Source organism: Phaethon aethereus, assembly GCF_964289735.1.
Source record: "Phaethon aethereus genome assembly, chromosome: 1".
In the NCBI taxonomy this organism is placed as follows: domain Eukaryota; kingdom Metazoa; phylum Chordata; class Aves; order Phaethontiformes; family Phaethontidae; genus Phaethon; species Phaethon aethereus.
Window position 1 is genome coordinate 59,681,784 of NC_138575.1, and position 10,896 is coordinate 59,692,679.

A 10,896-nucleotide genomic window follows, 5' to 3' on the forward strand; every position below is an offset into this window, starting at 1 on the left:
CTGCCTGGGGAGCTAAGACAACACACATCCACAGCTGTGTGCAGGGCAATGTAGGAGAATAGCACTCCATCTCTTAGATGCTCAGGAGGGTGGGGTAGCTGGTGGACTGAAAGATGTGATACAAGACTTGGGGGAAACTGAGGAAGCCTGCAGAGACTTCCTCTGAGTGGGCCTCTCACTACAAGAAGGACATTGAGGTGCTAGAGCGTGTCCAAAGAAGGGCAACAAAGCTGGTGAGGGGTCTGGAGAACAAGTTTTACAAGGAATGGCTGAGCGAACTGGGTTTGTTCAGTCTGGAGAAGAGGAGGCTGAGGAGAGACCTTATCGCTCTCTACAACTACCTGAAAGGGGGTTGTGGCGAGGTGGGTGTTGGTCTCTTCTCGCAAGTAACTAGCGATAGAATGAGAGGAAATGGCCTCAAGTTGCACCAGGGGAGGTTTAGACTGGATATTAGGAAAAATTTCTTTACTGAGAGAGTGGTAAAGCATTGGAACAGGCTACCCAGCGAAGTGGTGGAGTCACCATCGCTGGAAGTGTTCAAAAAACATGTAGACGGGTACTTCCAGGATATGGTTTAGTGGGCATGGTGGTGTTGGGTTGATGTTTGGACTTGATGATCTTAAAGGTCTTTTCCAACCTTAATGATTCTGTGATTCTGTGAAAGGCAAGTAATTTCTCTGATTTGGGAAAAGAGAGTTGGACAAGGTCCTTCTGCCAGTAGCTGGCTCTTCTGCTCTTCTGTCTGGTGAAGTGGTCAATGAGGCAGCCAACAGATGAAGTGGGAAGTTTCCAACGGTAGCTGTGCTGGAAGCAGGGCTAGTCAGGACGGACGACGCATCGGCCGGCTGTACTTCGGAAAAGCAGGGGGGCACTTAAAGCCACCATTCCCCTGCTGCTGGGGGGCTGAGAAAGCCACGTGCTGCGGTTGTGTGTGGGGTAGCAGGGAGGCAGAGCCTGGGGAGGAGGGGGAAGGACTGTGGCATCTGCTGTCTGTCTGTCCCCTCTAGTGAGTCCCCTCTGGGGCTTTGCTGGTGGGTGCTGCGGTCCGAGCTGCGTGCCTCGCATGCCTGCCTGTCGCTGCTCCTACACCTGGCCACAGCTGGCTTTGGTGCTATAGGTTAGAAAGATGTTCTGGAGGAAATCACGCTTCCATGCTTGTTTTTTGACTCGGGCAGACATCTGGCGTGTGGTGCAGCACTCGGGAAGGATTAGTCAGCGCTTCCAGCCTGACTCAGCCAGACTTTTCCTGTCTTGCTTTTGTCTTTTAAAGGAACAGTGCATGCTAGCAAAAGCTGTCACGTTCCACTCTTACCCCCATGCCATTGCAGACAACTTGCTGCTGGCTTGCTTGTTTTTCTGTAAGGTAGAATAAATGCACCAGGATATCTGAATCTTTGAAGCAAGTGTGACAAAGCCCCAAACATCCCCTGAGAGAGGGCTCCTGTGCAGAGTCCATGGGAGCATAGGGCTGCATGGGCAGTCCCTCCTGAAAACACTGATGCCATTTTGCCACAGGAATGTCCCCGAAATGAGCATTTCCCTCTGTCGTCGCTCCTTAAAGCTCGCATTTTCTGTCCTTTTCAGGGAGCCCTATTCTGACATGGGGAGCTGGAGCACAGATTGAACCTGTAGTTCTGGTGGAGGGAAGTAGGAAATATATGAGAATATGAGAATGAATAATATTATTCATTTTATGAAATAATATGGAAAAAGTCCAACCCTCAAGCCCTGCCCCTCCTTTCACCTCTGTTCTGCAGCTCTATTAATGCAATCAGTTTCTCTGCCCAGGACTTTCTGGTTGCTTTCAGGACGGTGCTTTTGTCCCCTGCCTGCCTTCTTCCAAGAGGCTGCATGCTTGGAAGCACTGTAAAGGATGTATCCAAAAGGTCCTACTCCTTCCTTTTCATCCAGGGTTGTGGTAGATGTGGATGTGAGACTGGAGGGAAGAGAGAGAGGGTGTCACGTCATGTTGCTGCCATTCCAGGTAGGATACTTCTTCCCAGGAAGAAGTCCTGGCTCATAACTACACTGCCCCAGGACATGGAGCCAATGTACCTCCTCCTGGATCTTGGGGCTTTACCTTCTCCTGGGCTGGTCACAAGAGATAAGGTCCCTACTGCAGCTCACAGCCGCTGTGAGCTTTTCCATGGGTGCAGGCAAGCAAGCCGTGCCCCATAACTGATTTATGGTGCATGATCTCTAGCTGATCAGGGTTACTTGGGATGGAGCAGCTGTGAGACCGGACCCAGCTCTCTGGGAAGGCCCAAATGCCCTGCAGCAAGGTGGAAGGAGAACTGAAAGTGGGGTGTCATCAGTTTTGCAGTTGCCGGGGCGTCTCTGGACCCATCCAGTGCTCTGCAGCGAGGACTTGCATTGCTCCTGCTGTGCTGTTGCCATGCGGTGTGGGGAAGGCTAATGACACCGAGCGTGCCGGTGTGCTGGCAGAGGCTTGCGAGGGACCGTCTCTTCCTTGAAGAGGACTTGGGAAGCCAACACTTGGGAGCGATGCACGGGGAAGGAGGTGCGTGCTTTTAGTGGAAGGAACAAACTGGCTCCCAGAGCAGCTGACGCTGTGCGTAGTGAGCCAGGGGGAAAGCAGAGGCCAACCTGCGTCCAGGTCACTAGGAGATTTTGCTTGAATCTCATTGAAGTGTCAGACCTGTGGTCTCCACCGTGCCTGCCAGAAGTCCCCTTGTCTCCTACTCTTCCAGCGAACCGTGGCTGAGCGGTGCCAGAGCTGCTCGCTGTGAGGGCGATGTGCATGGGCACCAGTGAAGCTGCCCGGGAGATTTCTAGCAAAGATGAATCAAGTAGCCTCAGGCAATATATTTGCAATAGTTCCTGCTGGGCTTAAAAGCCTCCTTCTGCACATCCCAACCCCTGAGGAAATGCTTAATCAAGAGATGGTGCAGATGAATGGTTAACAACAACAGAAAGTTATTGAGGGGTCGGTGTTGTCACCTGAGATAGGGAAGTGGGGGGGTTTCTCCTCTTTATAGACCGAACAGCACGTCCTGCCAATACAGCCAGGAACGTCTAGTTATGCAGGCAGTTACGGCGTGCCGGGTCAGCCCTCCCGCGCCCGTGCGGGAAGCTCTGTTCCACGCGGGGCTCTGGCAGGCAGCTCCCGGCGGCTCGGCTCGGCCGGGCAGGGGAGGCAGCACCGGGGAAAGCCAGCCTTCCCGGGCTCGCAGGGGTGCACCGGCTCCCTCGGACCGTGACACAGCAAAACGCAGCCGCCTGGTTTGCACCCGGAACGCTGACTCAGTAACCGGGAATTGCTGTGTAATGGAGCGGGGGGGGGGGGGGCGGGGGGGGGGCGGGGGGGCGGAAGTTGCGATAACCACTTAAAATGACTTGCTGAAGGAGGGAATCAGTGCTGGAGTGCACAGGGATGTGTTGTGTGTTAATTCGTGTTTACCAAAGGCAGATTGCCCGGCCCAGCTGGGCCCTGACAGAACGGACTGTGCTTGCTGATGTCAGCATCGAACTGACACGACTTGGATTCAAGTCTAGATCAAAGATAAGGTGCAAAAAGGAAGGTCGGGGGTGCAACGCATTGGAAATCCCCATGGGGAGCGCAGGCGCTGCAGGTGTCCCGCGGACTGGCGTTGCTGGTACCCTTGGGAGAGCCCTATAGACAGGCTCGGCTGTGCTGGCCAAACCCCACACAGGGGAGCCCCAGAGACCGATGTGGTGGGAGAGGGAGGTGCAGGCAGATTTCTCGGGCATAAATGAACCAGCATGACAAAAATAATTAGTAGTGTAGTAAAAACTGCACAGATTAGAATACGTATTTTTATAGATGTATGGATACATACATGCTGCAGCACATGGGTGTCTCCAGCACACGGCTACGAGCAAGGAGAGAGCTCTGGGATGGCTGGGAACAGAGCAGGGAGGACGAGGGAGAACACAGCAAGCAACCTGCAAGGCACGTGCCTGCTTTGCGACCGAATACCCAGGGTCAGGCCACGACCTAAAGTGTGAAGCAGGTCTCCAAGTTACAGGTACATTGAGCTGAAATGTTGGGGGAGAGTGCGTAGAGCCCACCATGCTCCTCAGAGTCTTGGTGCTGGTGGGGACAGGTGCTGTGACCTCCTGGGGATTTACTTTGGGAGCAAAAGGGAGGTGTGGGAGGGAGCAGGGCAGAGTTAGCAAATAAAAATCCCATTTATGCAAATGCTTTAGTCTGTGCTGCCTCCTTTGTTTTAGTGCTACAACCGTGTAAAATAAAGTGTGCCCTGACTGCGAGATGGCACAAACTGTGAAAATCTGGGTTTGAAAATTACACATATGCAAGCAACAAGGAGGACCTTGTGCCACAGCTCACATCCTTTCTCAGGAGGGGAGGAGCTGGAGCTGGAAACCAAGTTCTGCAAAAAGCGTGAGATGCAGATACCCCCCCACCCCTGGCCAAGGTTTCCAAACCACCCCTGCATGGTTCCCTGCCCCTGGGGTATGGGAGACACGTGTCCCCCTCCTGTGCGGGGCTGTACAGACGAAAGGCTGCGGGTAGCCGGGGCTGTTTCTGGAGATTTCTCCGATTGTCCCGAGAAGCGGGAGCAGGGCCAAGAGCAGCAGCTGCAATCTCAGGGCGGTGCACAGGAAACCACCCCTTAATAAACAGCTTCACGTGGGCCCTGCTCCACCGTGACTCAGCAAAAGAGCCCCTCCGCCGCAGCCTGAAACATTTACTCAGCAATACAGGGCAGCTCTGAAACCTTTACTCAGCAATATGGGGCACCTGGCATGACCCTGACTCAGCAGGATGCCCACGCTGGGGAAGGGGTGAGTCAGCATTAGCGAGAGGCAGGCTGTGGGGTTTTGGGGCTCACGCAAGAGTGGGGAGTCCCAGCGGGACGTGCGGCATCACTGGCAGCGGTGAAATGCTCCCCTTCCAGCTGTGCTTCCCAGTCCTCTGCAGCTGCACCGGGGGGGCTGGGAAAGGTTGGAAAGCTGGTGTCCCAAGCTGGGAAAGCTGCACACCTCGCTGACCCGGGGACATGGAGGACACTGTGGCCATCTGCCCTGGGACTGGGACAGTCCCTGCTCCATATGTGGGGAGTCAAGGCACAGGAGCCCTGCTCTCTGGGGTGCTGGATGGGCACCTGGCTTCGCCTGTGCTGGTGAACAACACCAAACCCAGGAGATACAGGATGTGGGAATGAGTTTATTTCAGAGGCTGGCACACAGGGTGTGCCGAATTCAAGCAACTTACCCAAGGCCACACAGGGTGTCTGTGGCACAGCCTGTGTCCCCCCTTCCCCCTCCCTTTTTCTTCGTTCATTACAGAAGATCGCTCCAGGGCAGGCAGACAAGGCTGAATTTACCTGACCAAGCTGCTATTTGGAACAGCTTTGTTTTGAAAGTATGATGCTACATGCTAACAAGAAGGAATAAGACAAAGAGGAGTTAGCAAGGGCAGATATTTGTTCAAAGCCCTTCATTTAGGGGAAGGGTGGGCGCAGCGTTGGAGAGCCCCGTGCACTGCAGTATTTATGGACCACAGCTGCTAGTCCAAACGATCAGGAACATCCCCCTTTTTCGGGAGGTCTTCCCTAGCATCCCGGGCACCGGGGGCTGTCGGCTCTGTGTGGCAGAGACCTCCTTTGACTGCGCGGTGCCTGGCACAGCAGGACCTCGGGACTTTGGCTGCCGTTCTTAAGGTAAATAATCATTAACAAGAGCACCTGGGCAATGTGGTGTTTGAATTACAGTGTTCAGCTGCTGGGTGCGGTCTGGCAGATGTGAGAGGGACCGAAGGTGCATGGGGGGCACCCCCTTATCGCTCTGCCGGAGCTGGTGGTTGATGGTGTGAATCGCGGCACAAAATGTGTCCCACCAAACTGCCTGGAGGCAGCTGGGACGGGCAGAGGGGCACTGCTGGCCGCAGGTCGCACACCCCCTGGCTTTTTTTTTTTTGTTGTTTGTTTTTCTGTTTGGATTGAAATTGTGCGAAGGATCTCAGAGAAATTAGCACCTATCTCCCACTGAGACTGGCCTGGTATTTCAAGCTCCCCCCCCTTTTTTTTCCGCCAAGGAGCTAAAAATACCACCGAATTGCCTCGCAGCAATTTTTCTAAATACAGATTTTCCCGCTGCTCTGTGCTCAAGCAAGAGCCTCCCCCAAAGCTGCAGGAAAGCTGTGTCCTTGCCTCACCCTGCTGTCAAATTCACCTTGTGCCACATCCGCGCTTTTCTGCCGAGATTAGCCAGGAAAAGGCAGCGCCCGGAGACCGGCACACGCGGCTTTTCTGTGCCGGGAGGGAATTACTGATCCCCCCCGAGAAAAGCCCTGCTGCGGAGCCCGTCTCCCCCGGAGTCTCCTCAGCAGGGCTGAGCCCCCAGCCTGGCTGCTCCCCCGCACGCCCCAGCCAGGCGCTCCCGGCAAGGACCAGGGTCCAGCCCCGCCGAAATGCTGCCGGAGACAGCGCTGCCGCGAGCTTCTCCTACCCACACGGAGGGATCCTGTCCCCCCGCACCCATCTCCATCCCTCTGACCGCCGGCGACCCCGCCGGGAGGGGGAAGCGAATCTGCCCACTCACACAGTTCGAACTTGCTGCGGTTCCTGTGCACCGCCCCCCCCCGCCCTCCCGATTTTGCAAGGCCGACAGCAGATGGGGAAGAGGAAGCTTTTGATTGTGAGCCCATGCCCGAGTCCCCGTTCCCTCACTCGGGTTTCACCAGTCACTGACACGAAGCAACGGGGTCACTTCTTTGCCCGGCGCGCGGCAGAGCTGCCCGGCCCCATGCGGGATGCTCGGGGTGCCCTAAAAGCCAGGAGAGAGCAGGCAAGTCAACAAAAGAGAAATCTCCTCAGGGCTACCAAGCACCTCGGCATCACCCTGTGCAAAGAGGCATCACCGCTCTCCTGGTTTGTGAAAGATCTTCAGGAGAAACAGAAAATAAACAGGCTGGCTGCCAGTCCAACTCCTTGTGTTCCAGCTCCTCTCCGTGACCACCGGCCACCTCCATTTCCTCACTCCTGAGCATTGGGGCACCTACTTTTCCTCTTGTGTTTTTGCACATTTTCCTGTCCTCCTTGCTGTTTTTGTCGCTTTCCTCTCTTCTTGTGCTTCCATTTGCTTGTGCCCCCACACAGATAAAAACAAGTTACTTACAGAAATGTTTTCCTTCCTCACAAGCCCCCTCTCCGCTGCCCACCGGGTGGCCACACTGTACATCCCTTCCCAGCATCTCCATCTGCCCTAAGCAGCACCACTACCAGTGATCTGAGGGGAAAGGGAAGTGGCTTTATTCTCATATTTTGAAGGAAGGGGGAATTTTGTTATCCAAAATAAACTTTGAGGAAGTTTTTACATGGCAGAGCAATATGAAAGTCCTGTGGGATGGAGAACAGCCTTCCCAGTGTACTAGCAAGGGATACTTCTGTGCTGATTTGTGAAATGATGTTGTGGAAAATCAGGAGATATTTTTGTTAACCACTCTTAAAAAAAAAAAATTGTATACTCTTTGGAGGCTAGTAGTAGGTAAAAGAGAAGCATGGGGTTTTTTTGCCTCTGTGAATGCGATGCTGGTGTGCCAAGAACCACAAAACCCAAACATCATGGAAATTCTTACGAACTTTTAGCATGTATTTGATTTTTAGAGATGCAGGGCAACTCTGACCCAGAACAAGGAAGTTATGCCTTTCTTCAGCTTACATAGAAACAACCGTTCTGGGTCACACAGAATATCCATCCAGGTCAGGATCCTGTGCCCAATGTGGTTGTTCATGAAGGCTTAGACACAGCACAAGCGCTCCTTCTCGGCCCCCGGGCAGTCGCAGCACCAGAATGCGTGCTCTGGAGCAGTCGCCGTGTTGAGTCTGCGCCGGTCTAATGGTTGCAGCAGAATACTTAGAATAAGGAAAAACTTTGTTTTGTTTTGTTTCCAATGGTTGCATAGCCTGCTAGGCGGGTGACTGCCAAGCGAGAGGTTGTCCTCTGCAGTTGGTGGAGCTCAGGCGGCGTGTGCGAGGGACCATAGCCATCTGGTGGTCAGAAGCGAGCGGGCAGCGTTGTGTCTTTTTAAAATAGCAACATCAGAAAACAGTTTTAAAAAGGGAAAGGCATTTAAAGGAGTGCTTTATAGTGGTGTCATTTTATTTTTTCGCAATCATAAAGTAGTTTTTGCCAATGCAAAACACCTGACCTCTGCTTAAAATGATCCCTGGCAGACCTGGCAGTTTTGTTTTTTTTTTTCCACGTACCTTGTCAAAAGAAACCTTGCAAAATTATTCAAGCTATTACTGGTATAATCTGTAACAAGTATGACAATACTAATTTGGGTATGGAAAGGTTTCCCTCTCCTCGCCACCATTCTTCATGTTATTTAGTTGCTTGAAAAAAAGATATGTCATCCTTGTAGGATAAGTCTCTGTGCTGGGTGGCCCACAGTGAAGAGCACCGTGACCACAGACCACGGCTGGCTGCATGGCAGGGCAGGGACGGGCTCGCCCGGAGGGCCACAAGCAGCACTCTGAATTTTCACCTGGTCATCATGGCTTCAAACTGACCCTACTTGGCAGCCACCAAAACCCCTTCCCACCTGTTTGCCTCGTGACGAAAATAGCGGCGAGTCAATTCTCCTACGCTCAAGTCTTGCTTGAGGATGGTCTCCTCTTGGCTTTGCCGGCTCCTGTGCTGGCTGTCTTAGGAGGGAGAAAAGCCCGTGAGGGTGGAGAAGGGGTCCTTACCCGGAGGTGGGCTCAGGGCATCCCAGGGGCAGCAAGGAGGAGCTTGAGCTCCCCGTGCTGGAGGTATACATTCAGGGATGGCTTCGTTTCTCTTTCAGGGGAAGCCGCAGGCAATGCACCAAGGGAGCTGGAGGCACTGAGAGCCGTAAGCACTCGCTGAGGCACGATCCAGTGGTCAGAATGTGGCTGGTGTGAACAGGCTGGTGTCCTTCACAAATGCTGACTGGGCACCCGAAGCCCTCCCAGCCCAGCAGAGCCAGGCAGCCTGAGTCCAGGCACGGGCCAGAGGATTTTAGCGTTGAGCCCCTTGCTCCGGAGGCCCTTCTGGCCCCACAATTGCAAAACTCACCAGCCTGGGCTCCATCATGCCTTTACTCTTGCTTTCTCTCCTGCAGGTGCTCCAGGAGGGGAAGCTCAGCATCTGACCCTTTTGCCTTTCCCTCTTGTTCTCTGTTTTTTGACTGAGACTTGGAGGAGGGAAGCTGCAGGGGCTCTCAGCCCCTCATGTCTCAGCTCAGAGTCTTGTCTTATAGGAGGGACTTGCTCTTGCAGGTCTGCAGCACTGGGGGATGCTGAGCTGGCCTGTAGCTCATGGGCCGTCATGGGCCCTTGACTTTGAGTGTCCTCCTGTGGGCCACACTCCCTGCACAGAGCCTGTGGTGCAAGTTCTGCTTGCTCCTGCTGGGGTGGGGGGAAGGCTGCTCCCCAGGGAGCCGAGCTGGGCTCTGGGCTTTCTGCAGGGGTGACAGCCTCTCCCCCCAGGTTTCATTTCTAGCATCTGCTGGGCCAAGGATGCTTTGGAGATTTAAAAAAAAAAAACACCACAAACTATATTTCAACAACACTGTGAGTGTGGTAAAAATGGACTTGTGATAAAGGTCTGCAACGGTGCTGCTCCCCTGCATTTACCCGTGTTTGCTGCGTGAAACCTTCATGCAGTCAACAAGGCAGACACCCGTGGCTCTTAGGCTGCGCTCTTCAGAGAGAAGGTGCTTTGTCCCCTTTGTTCGATCTCAGCCCGTCTTAGGTGAGGAGTGTGGGGTCCTGCGGCACAGTGAAGTCCTGCTGCAGAATTGGCTGCAGGAGGGGGAGTAGCTCAGGGATGAAGCCACGACTGTTTAGCTTCAGGCAATCTCCAGCAGAGCCACTGGTGGACTCATCAGCAAGATGGGGCAAGACGGGTGGCTCTGAGGCTCATTAGGCTGGGCTCTCCCCTCCCCATCACCTCCAGAAGATAGCACGCACACCCTGTTTTGAGGACTGCTACTCAAAGAAGGTTATATTATATATATAATACCACCTAGTTGAGAAAGGAGATGTTCTCCCCCCAGTTCCTTCCAGAGGCATTGGGAATGCAGTGGAATTGGAAATGGCGATTCATTTTTCCAAGGATAGTATGTCCGACTTGGAAAGCTGAAGAAGACACAAAGCCTCCTCCTGTCCCACAAATGCTTACAGAGGAGGAAACCCATCACCCTGCTTTTTCCAGCCCTGCTGCCACCAGCTGCGGACCAGCTTTGCTCACAGCTCTTACCCTCAAGCTCTGCCTGAGCTTGGTACAGCTGAGACTGCAGTGCAGGCACAGAGGAGAGGGAGGTGCTGAGGTTTGGAGAACTTTAGCTAATTTAACTCCTTCCTACAACTTTGGGGATCAGATGACACTTCCAACTTGTTCAATCTCCTTTTAAGAATCCTTCCCCCTGCTCCCACTCAGCTGGACACCAGGGGATGGCATGGGAACAGCTGAGGATGCTCTGTGGATACCAGAGAGCCCTTTCATTGCAACTGTGTTTCTTGCACATCTCTAAATGATTTATAGGCTGCAAGGTAGGCATTTGGATCTGGTCACAAGGCAGAGAGGGAAAGGAGAGGAGAAAGCTCACCCTCTTACTATTTTGAGACAGGCTGTAGTCACCTCCCCAGGAGGCTGTGCTAAAAAGCAGCGAGCTCCTGCGGTGGCTTGCAGCCCCCTCAGCCCCCATGCCATGCCTCACCTCAGCACCACCTCGGCCTTTCCGTGGAGAGCGAATGTGGCGGCACAGTTGCATCCCTCTTCTCCCCCACAGGGTACTCCCCTCCCCATGCCAGCGCTAACAGCGCACGCATATCTTTGAGGGAGGTTCAAGACTTTGCTCCTTTAATGTACAATAAAAGAGGCAACTCTCCCACATTCAAGAAGAAATCGCAGGAGCAG